This window comes from Salmo trutta, chromosome 13 (assembly GCF_901001165.1).
Source record: "Salmo trutta chromosome 13, fSalTru1.1, whole genome shotgun sequence".
Lineage (NCBI taxonomy): Eukaryota > Metazoa > Chordata > Actinopteri > Salmoniformes > Salmonidae > Salmo > Salmo trutta.
Genome location: NC_042969.1, coordinates 60,078,574 through 60,095,394, shown reverse-complemented (window position 1 = coordinate 60,095,394; position 16,821 = coordinate 60,078,574). Strand labels below are relative to the sequence as shown.

The following is a 16,821-nucleotide window of genomic DNA, read 5'->3' as shown; positions in this document are numbered from 1 at the left end:
ATGAGGTGCTTTCGCTTGTCAATAATTTCTTCACAATTGATAGTCAACGTGAAGCACCCCGTTACCCCCCTCCGTCATCTCCCATCACCAACGGGCATTTTATCCAAAGAGTTAACTTCACCTCGGGTCATAAATCGGTTCCCCAGTCAATTATAAAGCTGAAAATAAGTTGCCAGTCTGTGCTGTCTGATAAGACCACAGATCTAAAAGTGTTTTGTTTTAGTTTCTTTGCTAAATATGTTTCGTTTTAACTGTACCATAGGTGTATATAAGCGATATTCAGAGATGTAACCATAACCCAAAATAATAGAAAATACTTGACACGAAATTGCAATTTAACAAAACTTAATTAGCCGTCTAACTTAAATCTCCCCTTGTCAAATAGCGTGATTTTGTCTAACATAAGCTGACAACATGCATCGATTTTCACTCAATTATCAAGAAATTAACTGATACGTTTTCCGTCAAGTGCGTGTAACTAAAAGACGGACAAAAATTGTGACGTTACAGGCTGTCAGTAACGCCAAACTGAGCTCAAAAGTAAATCAACTGCTACCGAGAACTAGAAAAAGATGGGAGGTAAATGTGCAAAATAAAGTCATAGCACTGAAGTAGCCAATCAGAGTCACGTTATCATTAGTGCCATGTAGGCTGCACTCAGTAGTCCAAATTGACCAGCAACAGTTGAACGTGTAATGTTTATTTTACAGATCGAGAGTTCTAATCAATGGAATAATCTAAGATAATGTAGCTACAATATGGCTAACTAAATAGCTATATCACTAACGTTAACGTTACTGAGCGAATAAAAATGTCACTTGTGTATAGAAGATTTCACTGGTCTTGTTTTTTTAGGTAACAGTAACGTTAGTGTTACGCTTCAGTTGTCGTCTTGTAATCTAGTTAAACTAACGTTAATAATTTTCCTAAACTGAGAACACGTGGAAATTGCCATTTACACTATCTAGTTGCTGTAGAGTAGACTAATGTCTGGTAATTAGCTAGCTAACGTTAGTCAGGTAGGCCACATTGTGCTTTGTTAGGCACTATTCTCACGTCATCTGTTAGCCACGAACAAATTTAGATAACGTTAGCTAAAGTACGCTACCTGGCTAGCGAACACAACTAGAGCACAGATGAATAGGGGAAACCGGTACTTTGCTTACAAGTTAAGTTAACTTAACACTGGTTCGCCAAGGTAGATAGCTAATGTTACTAGGCAATTTTAGTTAGTTTGTGTTGCCGATAGACAAATGGGATGTAGCTAAATGTGAGCTGTCGTCTGATCATTCGAAGTTAACGTTAGCTAGTTTACTTTACCTAGCTCAAGAACCACATATAACCGACGAAAGGTGCCCACAAACTTGCTTGCTAGATAGCTAGTGTTTGATAGTTAGCTAGCGAGTTTTCTTTTAGCTAACGTTAACTAGCTCTTTCGTGTTCAGATAAAATGTCAGTTTTACCTTGCGGACGAAGTTATTTTGTTGTAAGAATTCCCTGTGTATTACTCTCTTTTCAAAGCCAACTGAAAACGATTTCTCGATATCCCAAAGCTAAAAAAATCAATAAAGTGCGTAAAAGTCAACCCTGTGTCATCTCAAATCGTTAGCTTGCTGCAAACTCACTTGTAAATGGCGCCTAAACTCTGTTGTCGAACCAAAATTCGTTACAAAGTGATGCAAGGCACCATGGAACCTCGACATTGGTATAAAAAAAAAAAAATTCAAAAAGAAGGCCGATGCCAGGCAACCATGAACATAAACGTATATATTTTTTTGCATTCAAGTTAACATTATAATGAATATAAATTATATTTTGGTAATGATTTGGGATATTTTCATAACATTTTTTAAAATAGAACGCGCCCCGTGAAGTACGGGCACTGTTACCTAGAGACGACGGAAGGGTGTTGTTTACAGTACGGATCAATTTATTATTTTGTATTTGGATTGTATTGGTTGAATAGTCGAAAATATGTAAGGGATAATCAACTACGGGCTATGTGTTCTCTGGAAAATAATGCTCAAGTTGGAAGGAGTGTGCCACGACGCACTAGTGGAGTGGCACTAGCCTTCCATAAAGTTACATTATTTTCTAGAGAGAATGCATAAGAGAGTTAAGAGTCCCAAGTTGATTATAGCCACTTGAGTAAAAGTAAACATACCTTAGTAGAAAATGACTCAAGTAAAAGTCATCCAGTAAAATACTACTTGAGTAAAAGTCTGAAAGTATTCGGTTTTAAATATACTTAAGTATCGAAAGTACATGTAAAAGTATAAATAATGTCAAATTCCTTATATTAAGCAAACCAGACAGCACCATTTTCTAGTTTTTTAATTTATTGATAGCCAGGGGGACACCAACACCTAGACATAATTTACAAACGAAGCATTTGTATTTAGTGAGTCTGCCAGATCAGAGGTAGTAGGGATGACCAGGGTTGTTCCTCTTGATAATGTTGTCTCTACCTTCTTGCCCTTTGTGCTGTTGTCTGTGCCCAATAATATTTGTACCCTGTTTTCTGCTGCCATGTTGTGCTGTGTTGTCATGTTGCTGCCATGCTATGTTGTTGTCTTAGGTCTCTTTATGTAGTGTTGTGTTGTCATGATGTGTGTTTTGTCCTATATTTTTATTTAAAAAAAACAGAGGTTCTCTTTCCAAGTTTGTTGACAAGGAACTCTCGCGATAGTTATTCACAAAGTCGAGGTACGTCACGCGATGTTGGAAAAGGAGTATCTCTGGGTACGTTCCAGAACAGAGCTAGCTTGTATAGAGATCAGTCTATTTGTCGATAAGTATAATTATTGAGGAATATATATCACCTTATATGCATGAACTATTAACGGTGGAGCTACTATGGCAACTGGACATGCTTAGTTGTCTGTTAGCAAGTGTGACAACAGTGAAGAAAACTCACCACGCGTTAGCTTAAATGCATGTCCCGTAGCAACGACTAACGCTTGTTTGACTAGATAGGTACTTACTGTAGCTAGCGTAGCAGCTACGGTTAGTCAGTAACTATCCGCTACTTATTATTTGCTATACACTAATGTTATTGCTAGCTATATGCAGGCTTAACTTAGCTAGCTAGACAACGGAATTTTATTTTTGACCAGACCAAGATCAGCAAGTGATACTTGCAAACCGAGTATCGTTAGCTATGAATAGCTAGCTATTTTGCTACTCTCTTTGCTAATTGTATAACAAGCTAATAGTCTGTTTTGTAGCTACTGTCACTATTATGTCCAATTTGAATGATCGATGGCACCCACTGTAAACAGAAGGGTTTTCAAGTACCTATTTTCCGGAATACTTCTTTCACATTAGAGATTAAAGACATCATTACTCAAGGAACCAGAACATATCCTTTTCAATTGTGTGAATGATAGAAAGATACTACAACAGTGCTTTGACTTGATTGTTGGTCTTTTCTGTTTAAAAAAATATGTACAGTCAGCAATCATGAATTAAAAATCTATTATGAAGTTGTGCCTCTAATAACATACTAGGCCTCCTTAGCTCTGGTCCAGGTGGTTAATACCCGTTGCTCTAACACCATGGACCAAAGCTGGGGCCGCCTGAGACATATGATATTAAGTACATCTTGCACCACCAGACCTGGGTTCAAATACTATTTGAAGACTTTGAAATATTTTTTGTGTTTGCTCTACCCTGCCCGGAGTGCCAGATGGGCAGGTTTGGGACTATTCTAATGGTTCATTAAGCCCACTAAGCTATATCAAGCACAGATGAAGACTAGATTTCAAATAGTGTTTGAACCCAAGTCTGACTGGAATCTTTTTACTATAAAGGCATGCTTTTTGCAACCTATATGGAGGTGAAAAGATTTTCTATGTGCTATTTGTGATCACATCTGTGTGTCGATCTCACCTACCTCAATACAAAGAAAGGTGAATACAGGATCTGTGTTTATTAATTCGGCTGAAAACAACCACTGTGTTTGTCTACTGCGGCCACCAACCCTGGACCCGAAGAGTTAGTCTACAGGGTGTGAAAACGTTTGTACCAGTTTAACTCGAATACACCTGGTTCAAGTAATTAAGATGAGATATTTTGCAGCAACCACTGATCTATTTCCACCTTACCATTGTCCTCCTTATCACCTGGACACACAAAGAGCATGTGAGCTGTGTGGGCTCGACCACTGCAAACGAATTGTACTCCTGCAGTGAGGATCACCAGATCCAAAGATAGAACCTGCTGACCAGTGAGATCAGCCTGGTGGTGAAGGTGCTGGAGGACCTCTTCCCTATTGACCTGCACTGGTTCCCCAAGACGGTGGGAGGCCAGAAGCAGGCCCAGGCCGAGATCTTTGTGCTCACCAGTACTGACGGCAAGTCACAGAAGGGTCCAATAATGATTTTCTCGTAAGAGACTTTGATAACCTTAAAGTGCTATCTTAAAGTGCACCGTTAACATAGAAAATAAATGTTGAAATTTAAAACAATGATACCTTCTCACATACAACAAGACAGATTGACATTGAATTTGGTAGGTGAAAGAGGATATGAGTCCCAAGGTACATAACTGCATGGTTTGTGTGAAATGTCTCTGGTTGACAAGCTCACAAGCTCTTTGTGTGTCCAGGTGTTTAGTGGTATACTACGAAGCAAGTTAGATCTACTCAGGCTTTTATAAAGCTAGCCATCTTCAGTTAGTTGCACATTCCAGGACAGGCTTCAGCCGTACTACGACGGTGGATATTGCTCGTCCGCCTTCCGCTGACTTGTCAAAAATGTTATAAATTGATTAGCATTTTAATGAGGGAAATAAGTATTTGACCCCCTCTCAATCAGAAAGATTTCTGGCTCCCAGGTGTCTTTTATACAGGTAACGAGCTGAGGTTAGGAGCACACTCTTAAAGGGAGTGCTCCTAACTGCAGCTTGTTACCTGTAAAAAAGACACCTGTCCACAGAAGCAATCAATCAATCAGATTCCAAACTCTCCACCATGGAAAAGACCAAAGAGCTCTCCAAGGATGTCAGGGACAAGATTGTAGACCTACACAAGGCTGGAATGGGCTACAAGACCATCGCCAAGCAGCCTGGTGAGAAGGTGACAACACTTGGTGTGATTATTCGCAAATGGAAGAAACACAAAAGAACTGTCAATATCCCTCGGCCTGGGGCTCCATGCAAGATCTCACCTCGTGGGGTTGCAATGATCATGAGAACGGTGAGGAATCAGCCCAGAACTACACGGGAGGATCTTGTCAATGATCTCAAGGCAGCTGGGACCATTGTCACCAACAAAACAATTGGTAAAACACTATGCCGTGAAGGACTGAAATCCTGCAGCGCCCGCAAGGTCCCCCTGCTCAAGAATACATATACATGCCCGTCTGAAGTTTGCCAATGAACATCTGAATGATTCAGAGGACAACTGGTGAAAGTGTTGTGGTCAGATGAGACCAAAAGGGAGCTCTTTGGCATCAACTCAACTCGCCGTGTATGGAGGAAGAGGAATGCTGCCTATGACCCCAAGAACACCATCTCCACTGTCAAATATGGAGGTGGAAACATTATCCTTCCCTCAGCCAGGGCATTGAAAATGGGTCGTGGATGGGTATTCCAGCATGACAATGGCCCAAAACACACGGCCAAGGCAACAAAGGAGTGGCTCAAGAAGAAGCACATTAAGGTCCTGGAGTGGCCTAGCCAGTCTCCAGACCTTAATCCCATAGAAAATCTGTGGAGGGAGCTGAAGGTTCGAGTTGCCAAACGTCAGCCTCGAAACCTTAATGACTTGGAGAAGATCTGCAAAGAGGAGTGGGACAAAATCCCTCCTGAGATGTGTGCAAACCTGGTGGCCAACTACAAGAAACGTCTGACCTCTGTGATTGCCAACAAGGGTTTTGCCACCAAGTACTAAGTCATGTTTTGCAGAGGGGTCAAAAACCTATTTCCCTCATTAAAATGGAAATCATTTTATAAAATTTTTGTCATGCGTTTTTCTGGATTTTTTTGTTGTTATTCTGTCTCTCACTGTTCAAATAAACCTACCATTAAAATTATAGACTGATCATTTCTTTGTATGTGGGCAAACGTACAAAATCAGCAGGGGATCAAATACTTTTCTCCCCCACTGTAGCTTTTTCGTAGTGCCATCTTTATTTTATTACTTATCGTTAATGTCGGCTTTGGTGTGCTTATCAATGCACAAGCACCTTTTTCTGAATCCTATCCATCCTTCTATCTGTGGAACAGCTTGTTGTGTTGTGGCCATATACAGTGCCTTTGGAAAGTATTCAGACCCCTTGACTTTCCACATTTTGTTAGGTTACAGTCTTATTCTGAAATTGCGGGGGAAAACGATTTAATCAATCTACACACAATACCCCATAATGACAAAGCAAAAACTGTTTTTTAGAAATGTTTGCTAATATTTTACATTTAAAACTGAAATATTATATTTAGTTGTGGCCAAAATTTTTGAGAATGACACACGTATTAATTTTCACAAAGTCTGCTGCCTCAGTTTGTATGATGCCAATTTGCATATACTCCAGAATGTTATGAAGAGTGATCAGATGAATTGCAATTAATTGCAAAGTCCCTCTTTGCCATGCAAATGAACTGGATCCCCCAAAAACATTTCCATTGCATTTCAGCCCTGCCACAAAAGGACCAGCTGACATCATGTCAGTGATTCTCTCGTTAACACAGGTGTGAGTGTTGACGAGGACAAGGCTGGAGATCACTCTGTCATGCTGATTGAGTTCGAATAACAGACTGGAAGCTTCAAAAGGAGGGTGGTGCTTGGAATCATTGTTCTTCCTCTGTCAACCATGGTTACCTGCAAGGAAACATGTGCTGTCATCATTGCTTTGCACAAAAAGGGCTTCACAGGCAAGGATATTGCTGCCAGTAAGATTGCACCTAAATCAACCATTTATCGGATCATCAAGAACTTCAGGGAGAGCGGTTCAATTGTTGTGAAGAAGGCTTTGGGGCGCCCAAGAAAGTCCAGCAAGCGCCAGGATCGTCTCTTAAAGTTGATTCAGCTGCGGGATCGGGGCACCACCAATACAGAGCTTGCTCAGGAATGGCAGCAGGCAGGTGTGAGTGCATCTGCACGCACAGTGAGGCGAAGACTTTGGAGGATGGCCTGGTGTCAAGAAGGGCAGCAAAGAAGCCACTTCTCTCCAGGAAAATCATCAGGGACAGACTGATATTCTGCAAAAGGTACAGGGATTGGACTGCTGAGGGCTGGGGTAAAGTCATTTTCTCTGATGAATCCCCTTTCCGATTGTTTGGGGCACCCGGAAAAAAGCTTGTCTGGAGAAGACAAGGTGAGCGCTACCATCAGTCCTGTGTCATGCCAACAGTAAAGCATCCTGAGACCATTCATGTGTGGGGTTGCTTCTCAGCCAAGAGTGTGGGCCCACTCACAATTTTGCTTAAGAACACAGCCATGAATAAAGAATGGTACCAACACATCCTCCGAGAGCAACTTTTCCCAACCATCCAGGAACAGTTTGGTGATGAACAATGCCTTTTCCAGCATGATGGAGCACCTTGCCATAAGGCAAAAGTGATAACTAAGTGGCTCGGGGAACAAAACATCGATATTTTGGGTCCATGGCCAGGAAACTCCCCAGACCTTAATCCCATTGAGAACTTGTGGTCAATCCTCAAGAGGCGGGTGAACAAACAAAAACCCACAAATTCTGACAATCTCCAACATTGATTATGCAAGAATGGGCTGCCATCAGTCAGGATGTGGCCCAGAAGTTAATTGACAGCATGCCAGGGCGGATTGCAGAGGTCTTGAAAAAGAAGGATCAACACTGCAAATATTGACTCTTTGCATCAACTTCATGTAATTGTCAATAAAAGCCTTTGACACTTATGAAATGCTTGTAATTATACTTCAGTATTCCATAGTAACATCTGACAAAAATATCTAAAGACACTGAAGCAGCAAACTTTGTGAAAATTAATATTTGTGTCATTCTCAAAACTTTTGGCCACAACTTTACAAAAGTATTCAGACCCTTTACTCAGTACTTTGTTGAAGCACCTTTGGCAGCGATTACAGCCTTGAGTCTTATTGGATATGATGCTATAAGCTTGGCACACCTGTATTTGGGGAGTTTCTCCCATTCTTCTCTGCAGATCCTCTTAAGCTCTGTCAGGTTGGATGGAGAGCGTTGCTGCACAGCTATTTTCAGGTCTCCCCAGAGATGTTCGATCGGGTTCAAGTCCAGGCTCTGGCTGGGCCACTCAAGGACATTCAGAGACTTGTACCGAAGCCACTCCTGCATTGTCTTGGAACCTTCGTCTGAGGTTCTGAGCACTCTGGAGCAGGTTTTCATCAAGGGTCTCTCTGTACTTTGCTCCGTTCATCTTTGCCTCGATCCTGACTAGTCTCCCAGTCCCTGCCGCTGAAAAACATCCCACAGCATGATGCTGCCACCAACTTGCTTCACCGTAAGGATGGTGCCAGTGACGCTTGGCATTCAGGCCAAAGAGTTCAGTCTTGGTTTTATCAGACCAGAGAATCTTGTTTCTCATGGTCAGAGTCTTTAGGTGCTTTTTGGCAAACTACAAGTGGGCTGTCATGTGCCTTTTACTGAGGAGCAGGTTCCGTCTGGCCACCCTAGCATAAAGTCCTGATTGGTGGAGTGCTGCAGAGATGGTTGACCTTCGGGAAGGTTCTCCCATCTCCACAGAGGAACTCTAGAGCTCTGCCAGAGTGACCATCGGCTTCTTGGTCACCTTACTGACAAGTCCCTTTTCCCCCGATTGCTCAGTTTGGCGTGGTGGCCAGCTCTAGGAAGAGTCCCCAGATCTGTGCCTCGACACAATCCTGTCTCGGAGTTCTACGGACAATTCCTTCGACCTCATTGCTCGGTTTTTGCTCTGACATGCACTGTCAACCGTGGGACCTTTATATAGACAGATGTGTGCCTTTCCAAATCATATCCAATCAATTGAATTTACCACAGGTGGACTAAATCAATTTGTAGAAACATCTCAAGGATGATCACTGGAAACAGGATGTGCCTGAGCTCAATTTCAAATCTCATAGCAAAGGGTCTGAATACTTATGTATTTAAGGTATTTCTGTTTTTTTTGTTTAAAAACATTTTGCTAACATTTCTAAAAACATGTTTTCGCTTTGTCATTATTGGGTATTGTGTATAGATTGATGAGGAAATAGTTTTATTTAATCAATTTTAGAATAAGGCTGTAACGTAACAAAATGTGGAAAAAGTAAAAGGGTCTGAATACTTTGTGAAGGCACTGTATTTATAATCCATAGAAGGGTTTTGAAGTCTCTAACCCTGGCAATTTGACTGTTAAACTCATGGGTACACTAACAATGGCTGCCTGTCTTGACTTGAATGGGAACTGCCATCTATGGATTATACTGTATGTCTATGGTTGGTTGCGGCTGTCGGTTTGCCTTCTTTCAATCACGTGAAAAACGTACAGTTTGAAAAGCAAATGCTGTTTACTAAATGTGTAATGCGATATATATTTTAGCATTACTGTTTTTTTACACGCAAAAAACATTTTAATAAAATATTTGATCTGCCGTCTTCCTCAGATGAAGAGGATGATGACACAATCTTTGCGAGAGGGATGGTATCTGATTTCATTGGTCCTCAACTCATGGCTCAGACACTTAATTCAGGATAAATGGAGTTAGCCCTGAGTTAGCCTGCCCGGATCAGGTTAGTTCTGAACGATTCATTGTCATAGAAATGTACCTGGCTAAATGGTGAGCCACCTTCGTGGTACCGGTTATCCCAAGTTAAACTCAGAGATGACAAATGTTACCTCGCTAAGTCCTCAAACCTGATTCATAGCAGAGGGCTCTGTCTATATCAGCTCTAAACACACAGAGTGGAGATGTGCGGCGATGGCAGGCGACGTGTGGTCACAATGTTAATGGCAGTGTAGGGTTGCATAAACACACCCACAAACTGAAGCAACAATTTTCCCTGGCAGACCATGTAGTCATGAAAATGTCTGTCTTTCTGGTACAGAATGATTATAGTCATCATATAGGTAATATTGTCACAATCGACTAATTTTTAGAGCAAGTCATCGGTCTCCTCTATGGAGAGGCAGTGTATATGTTTTTAGTGTACTAGTCCTATATCCTAATGCACAGCAACCTCAAAATGTTGGGGTGGATTGGCAAAATAGTCCACTGCAGCTTGTAACGGCATATTTTTCTGGTTTCTGTTTTTAATGTCAGTGAAACTTCACATGGCTATGAAATGGTTAAATAGAAACCACAGATGTATAGCTTTGGTGGGTGGGGAAAATCTATAGTAACTTTTGTGGCTTTCTCCAACCTCATTTGGTGCGTGGGCCTCTGTCTGAGTCGATATGTCAAAAATGGGTTTGGTTCATAGCACTGACAGACAGAGCAAATGCTGGGAGCAGTTTGAATGTGGTGTTTAACAGTCGGGTCTTTAATAGAATTGACATTTTTAAAAGGCTATTTTAATTCTAAGCGTCCTTTTAATACAGCATGGTCGTATACACACTACCTGTTTTTCTGGGTCGGCGACATTCACATTTGTTAGGACATCCAAATATAGAAACGGGAGAGAGCAGCATCATGCTGATTTGCAGTTTTAGGCAACCAGAAATTACATAGAACACTCTGTATTTTTTAATACACACCGCCACAAAGTATATGGTAGGCTAGTGTCTTTGATAACTGTCTCCATGCCTGATCGCTCCCCGTCTCTAGCAGATAGGAAACTGTTTAATTTAAGCAGCAGAGAGACTTTGCTTTCATTCTTCCGTTTTGTGTAAGAAACGTGTCTTTGGGAGGTTGCTACCTACCAGGACAGTGGAGCAAAAGGCAGTATGTATTGGAACCTGACTCCATGGGTTACAATTCTGTATGTTTATCTCAGTTTGTTTATGTGTGAGGCCGAGTGCCTATGTTCTTGGTCTTTTGTATTTATTAACTCTCCTCACATCATGCCATATGCTTTTTATCGTGCCTTTTGACTGTTTGTTGCCTCTCAAGTGAGATTTAGAAATGGAGAGACAGTTTAGACAGTATATTTCCTTTATATCTAATGGACTGTACCTGTCTTCTAACTGTTGGTTCTGTTGTCCGTCTGTAGGTAAGTTCCGCCTGGCCTCTAAGACGGGCCGTATTGAGAAGAGTGCAGAGGCCCACAAAGGAGCTGTATTAGCCGGGAGAACAACGACGGGACCGCACTCATCACAGGTGAGGGATACACAGGGTAATAAACACACAACACACACAACAAAAACACTAAAATGTAATACGCTGTTCAGTAACAAGTTTGTTATAATTGCCGTAGGTTGTAACTTAGATTGTTGATGTTGCTTCCTCAGCTGGGGAGGACTGGCACGTCAAGTTCTGGTCTAAGAGTGGCATGCTGAGGTCCACCTTGGCCAGGTAAGATTACTAGGAAAAAAAGTTTCAAACTATCCTTTCAAACATCCTTTCAAACATCCAAACTATCCTTTCAAGCTCAGAAATGACTGTATTTCAAAACAAATTTGGAGTGCAGCAGACTCGTAGTGCATAGCCACACTTTGTTTTGAAACAAATGCAGCCACCAATATTGTCCCTTTTAACAATTTCCTGTTTTGTCAGAATGGGGCCCTGTAGTTTTTGTGGTGCAGTTGCTCTACAGTGTAGAGCCAGCATTGCACTCTCTCTGTGTGAAGAGGTGTATGTGAGCATGTGTGTGTGTGTATGCTAATCTTCCAGCCCGGTGTTGTCAGCATGCTTCGGTTCGGCTGGCGCCTAGCTGAACTGAACAAGTGTGCTCGCATACTCCCTCAAAAGACCTTTGCGGCAATAGTTCTGTTTATCCTTCTTCATATGCCATAGCTAGTATACGCTTCCTCAAAATAGTCCGAATTAATCCCACGATAACTCAAGAAATCTGTAATTATTTTAATGTATATTCCAAGGACATTTTAGTCGCGCAATTTTACATCTAACAAAGATGTTTGTTGCAGTATTTCTCAAGTGAAAAAATGTGCATGAAAACGAATGACAACAAATACTTAATTGAAGAATCCCTACTGTTGACCAATCAACGGGGCATAGACTTCGTCTACCGACTTCGGCTTGGCTCAAGGAAAAAATGTTTTGTGCACGAACAGTCGAAAAAACCCGTGCTGAAGACCAAATCGAACTTAAATGTCCCAAAATGTCATCATAATATATGCACAAACTGTTTTGGATGGGAAGCATGTGGACCCCTGCTGGTGCTGTGTGGTTAGCACTAACATGTCAGGTCTTGTACTGTACCATTGCTGTACTCAGCCACGTCCCTGTCTGTAAAGTCACCTACAGGTGGTTCTGTTACTCTCTAACAGAACCAGTCCAAGTACTGAATGTGCTTTTACACACAACATGTATATTGATATTGGCTTTCACTGAATTAATCACTGTACTTATTGAATGAATCACTGAACTCATTTTGAAACCTCAATTTGGAACTAGGATGTTATTTCACTATCCATGTGTGAATGAGGATGCACAGTATTAATCATAGGGGCTGAGTGTGTCACCCTTGTGTTTTCTCAAGCCGTCGGTAGTTCTCTCACACTCTGGTGTGCCCAGTCAGAGGACCTGCTGCTGCTGTGGCTTGGGCCGGGCCTGGGACAGTTGTAATGAGGTCAAACCCATGAACACAGCCACGTGAGTTACAGAGAGAGAGACTGCACTGGTGGACATTTTGTAAACATAAGGCAACACACAGCCTCCAATTATATTCTCACACACAGACCGCAGTGTTCATTAAGGCCTCTTCTGCTTTTGAGGGCACCTCACTGGATGAAAGAGAGAGAGAGAGAAAGGGATCTGATGAAAAGGGAAAAGGCTTGTCACAGAGGGGTACAATACTGTTGATGTATATTCAGGGAGCCCTTCCCTCTGTGCCATGACACGAACGTTTCTCTGCTTAAACTGAGCTTTTGGTTGACGCTAAGTGGAGCATGATGCGCTGCCATTAGACAGCTCTGAGAACAGAGGTTATATAGTAACCTAGATAATGTCGTCACCGTACATATTGATAGACTAATACAGTTTGAAGCACTACAGGATATGCCTCATGTTCTTACAATTTTTTGACTTTCACATTTACTTCCACAGTCGGGATTTGTGTGTGTGTGCGTACAGTGCGTGTCTGAGTGTGTTTGAAACTGCTGTAAACTATGCCGGTGCGATGATCTGAAAGATGGCCTTTGTATTAACAGGGATTTAGTCCAGCCAGATTATTTAAGATGACAATCTGGCAGAGAGGTGTGTGTGTGTGTGTGTGTGTGTGTGTGTGTGTGTGTGTGTGTGTGTGTGTGTGTGTGTGTGTGTGTGTGTGTGTGTTGGACTATTAGGGTGTAATGCTGCTGGATACAGTTGAAAATGCAGCCAATCCTCCAGTTCCATTTTTTATTAAAAGCACCATAAAGTTTTAAAGGTTTATTGGAGTGGAGTTTTATTAAAATCTATAAAAACGACTCTTAATGATAAATCTCTCTATCCAGTACTCACATACAGATGGGTCTCTTATTAATTGATTCATTGTGCCATTTGAAATATCTTCAGTGTTCTCAACATTTCGGCGTTGATGTGGATGCATTGTGCTTAATGAACGTGCTCTATTTCTCCCTCAGTCCTCTGTTTAATGTGTCTGTCTGTGCTGTTGTGATTGTGAACCATGGCATTGACTGGATAGGCTTGAGAGGGAGTGAGCTGCACAACACAGCCGCTGTTGCACGTACAGATCTGTAGAGCGCATGGAGGAACTGGTGGTGTCTCCTAACAGGTGTAGACACCTCATCCACACTGCAGATGCATCTGTGCAGGTGCTGCTCCCCCTTATGCAGACACACACGTGCACACACACATACATACATACACACAGACACATACACACACACACACACACACACACACACACACACACACACACACACACACACACACACACACACACACACACACACACACACATACACACACTGCAGGAGTCACAGGTACAGCTGGGGGCCATTGTTGTGAGTCTTGAGTGCGATGATGTAACCGTGTCCCATTTGTGTGGGAGAGGGGGAGAAAGAGAGAGGGAGGAGAGGAGGGGGTGGATAGGGGGAGGAGGGGGAGCAGAGAGAACTCGTCTCAGCCGTCTCATTGTCAGCCCGCAATCATGTGACCTCTTGGCATTTGTGAGAAACCGCAAGCACCTGGAGCAGGGTTAAATGTCAGCCTGCCTGCCTCTCTCTCTCTCACACACACACACACACACACACACACACACACACACACACACACACACACACACACACACACACACACACACACACACAGAGTTTAGGCAGGTTTCTCTTAATGCTCAGCTGTCTTGCTGTGACACACAGCCAGGTCTGCAGGATTGAAGCAAGCTTTGCATGCTAAATCCCATTCCTACAGGCTGTACGAAGTGAACCCTCAGAGTAAATATGACACTGCTGTGGTGTAGAAATTAGAAATGCAATCTCCTCCAGCTACTGCAGTGTCTCTGTGTTTGTAAGGCATACCAAGCTCTTCTCCCTATTTGATAAGGACTGCCTCGAGGTAAACTGTGTGATAGCTAATCAATGCTCTGATGAAACCAGAGGCAACTAACTAGTGGATCTTCTACTGACAGAATTACTTTATTATATATTTTGCTGTTTGAGGAGGAGATGCAACTGTGAAATGGCCTTAAACAAGTTTCAGTTTTCATAATTTTCGTAATTTGTTATGGATGTGTTATGAAAATACTATTCTAAAAGTTATTGTTTAATTACACAAACATTGTTCAGCAGTGTGATTCCTCACCTCTCCTGCTGTGTGTGTGTGTGTGTGTGTGTGTGTGTGTGTGTGTGTGTGTGTGTGTGTGTGTGTGTGTGTGTGTGTGTGTCTCTCTCAGGGTCTCCTGTATACTCGGTGGCCTGGAGCCCGGACTCTGATAGGATCCTGTACACGTTAGGCAGACTGCTGATAATCAGGCCCCTGCAACCCAGCGCCAAGGTCCTACAGGTACTGTGTGTGTGTGTGTGTGTGTGTGTGTGTGTGTGTGGGGGGGGGGGGGAATTGAAGACCTCGCACTACAGTGAGTATTTTCCTTGTTCATGTACATTTGTTTATTGTTCTTTTTGGCACTGAATTGTGCCTGGGACCCTGAGTAAACACCAGAGGGTTTAGTGTTCCCCCCCTTCACCCCTCTCACCTCACCACCCCTTCACCCCCCCTCCCCCTGAGCAGAGCAGCAGCTGGCTGTGTATGGAGAAGCCCCCTGCACAACTCTGTGACCCTTGCAATCCCCCCCATCCCCCAACTCCTATAACCCCCTCACCTCATCCCCCTGCTCCCTCTGGGAGAGACTGACCCGTGGGAGGGAGAGGGGTTTGGGGAGGCAGGGGGGTGGAGATCAGGGGTTGTAGTGATAACCTTCACATGGCAGGAGGAGAAAGGAGCTAATGACTGAGTTGACTCCTCTTGTCCTCCTTTTATGGCACGTGCCTCTGGTTATCTGTTGGTCCATACATCTCATGAGTATTGACGTGTGTGACTGACCTTTTCTGACTTTTTTGAAGGGGAAACTATTCTGGAGATTTTTCCCAGTCCCATTCAGTATGCTGAACAATAAGCAACACATCAGGATTTGTCAGTAAGTCACTTGGCGAACGCTGGGGTGTGTGAGTTAGTTAGTGTGTGTGTTTAACAGAGATGTAATGGGGTCTCTGATGGGGTCGTGTGTGTGATCTCGTCCCCGTGGCGACCTGTGAAGGCTCTGCCCTGTTTCCAATTAGAGCCAAGTCCACACTATTACATTAACACAGAGCAGACTGGGAGGCTGTGAGAGAGAGCACCTCGCTCGACCTTCAGCTCTAGCTCTCTCTCTTCTTGTCCTCCTTCTTATAAGAACTCTCTCCTCTCCCCTGTATTTGCTTTATCATGTCTCCTGTGTGTGAACTCTCCCTGCAGTCTTCTCCTGCTTGTCCTTGACAACAAAAAACTCAGAGTCATATTAGCCTGCAGCCCAGAGGGTAGTATATTGATATGGACCTGGGCCCCCCTCTCTCATTCAACCTCTCTCCCCTTCTCCCCATCTACCCCCCCTTCCTCTCTCTCTCTCTCTCTCTCTCTCTCTCTCTCTCTCTCTCTCTCTTTCTTTTCCTCCCTCTGTCTCTCAGGTGTGGGACAGAGCCTGGGACTGGCTAACTGAGGTGCGATCCTGATTGTATTGGTTGTGTTTGGAGAATATCCTTGCTCTTGCATAAACATCTGCTCTCTCTCTGCTCTCTCCTCTCTCCCTTGTTCCTCGCTCCCTCCCTCCCTTCCTCTCCCCAGTGGAAGTCCCATGATGGGATCATTCTGAAGGTGGACTGGAACTCTGTGAATGACCTGATACTGTCAAGTGGAGAGGACTGTAAATACAAGGTCAAGTGTGTCACGTGATCCAAAAATGATTATCTATGTTATAACATGTGCATCACACAGTCGCAACGCTGTGTAACTGACCCTGTTCCTTCTCCCACTTCTCTTTCGCTCCCCCTCCTTCCGTCATCTCCCTCCTTCTCTCTCTCTCAGGTGTGGGACAGCTATGGTCGTCTGCTCTACACGTCCTCGTCACATGACTACCCTGTGACCTCCATGTCCTGGTCTCCAGATGGGGAGGTGTTCGCAAGTGGACTCCTTCAACAGCCTGCATCTCTGTAACAAGCCCGGGGTAAGGCCTCCCCTCACACCCCACCCCCCCTGTCCTCTGCCAATCCCCCACACACCTCTGTGTACTGTCACAGTGTGTGTGTCAGTGT

At 43.2% G+C, this 16,821-nt stretch overlaps 1 pseudogene; it reads left to right on the top strand.

Moving 5' to 3' along the window:
• The first annotated feature begins 572 nt into the window (after positions 1–572).
• The window catches only part of LOC115206794 (intraflagellar transport protein 80 homolog), an 89,702-nt pseudogene continuing 73,453 nt past the window's right edge, over positions 573–16,821 (top strand).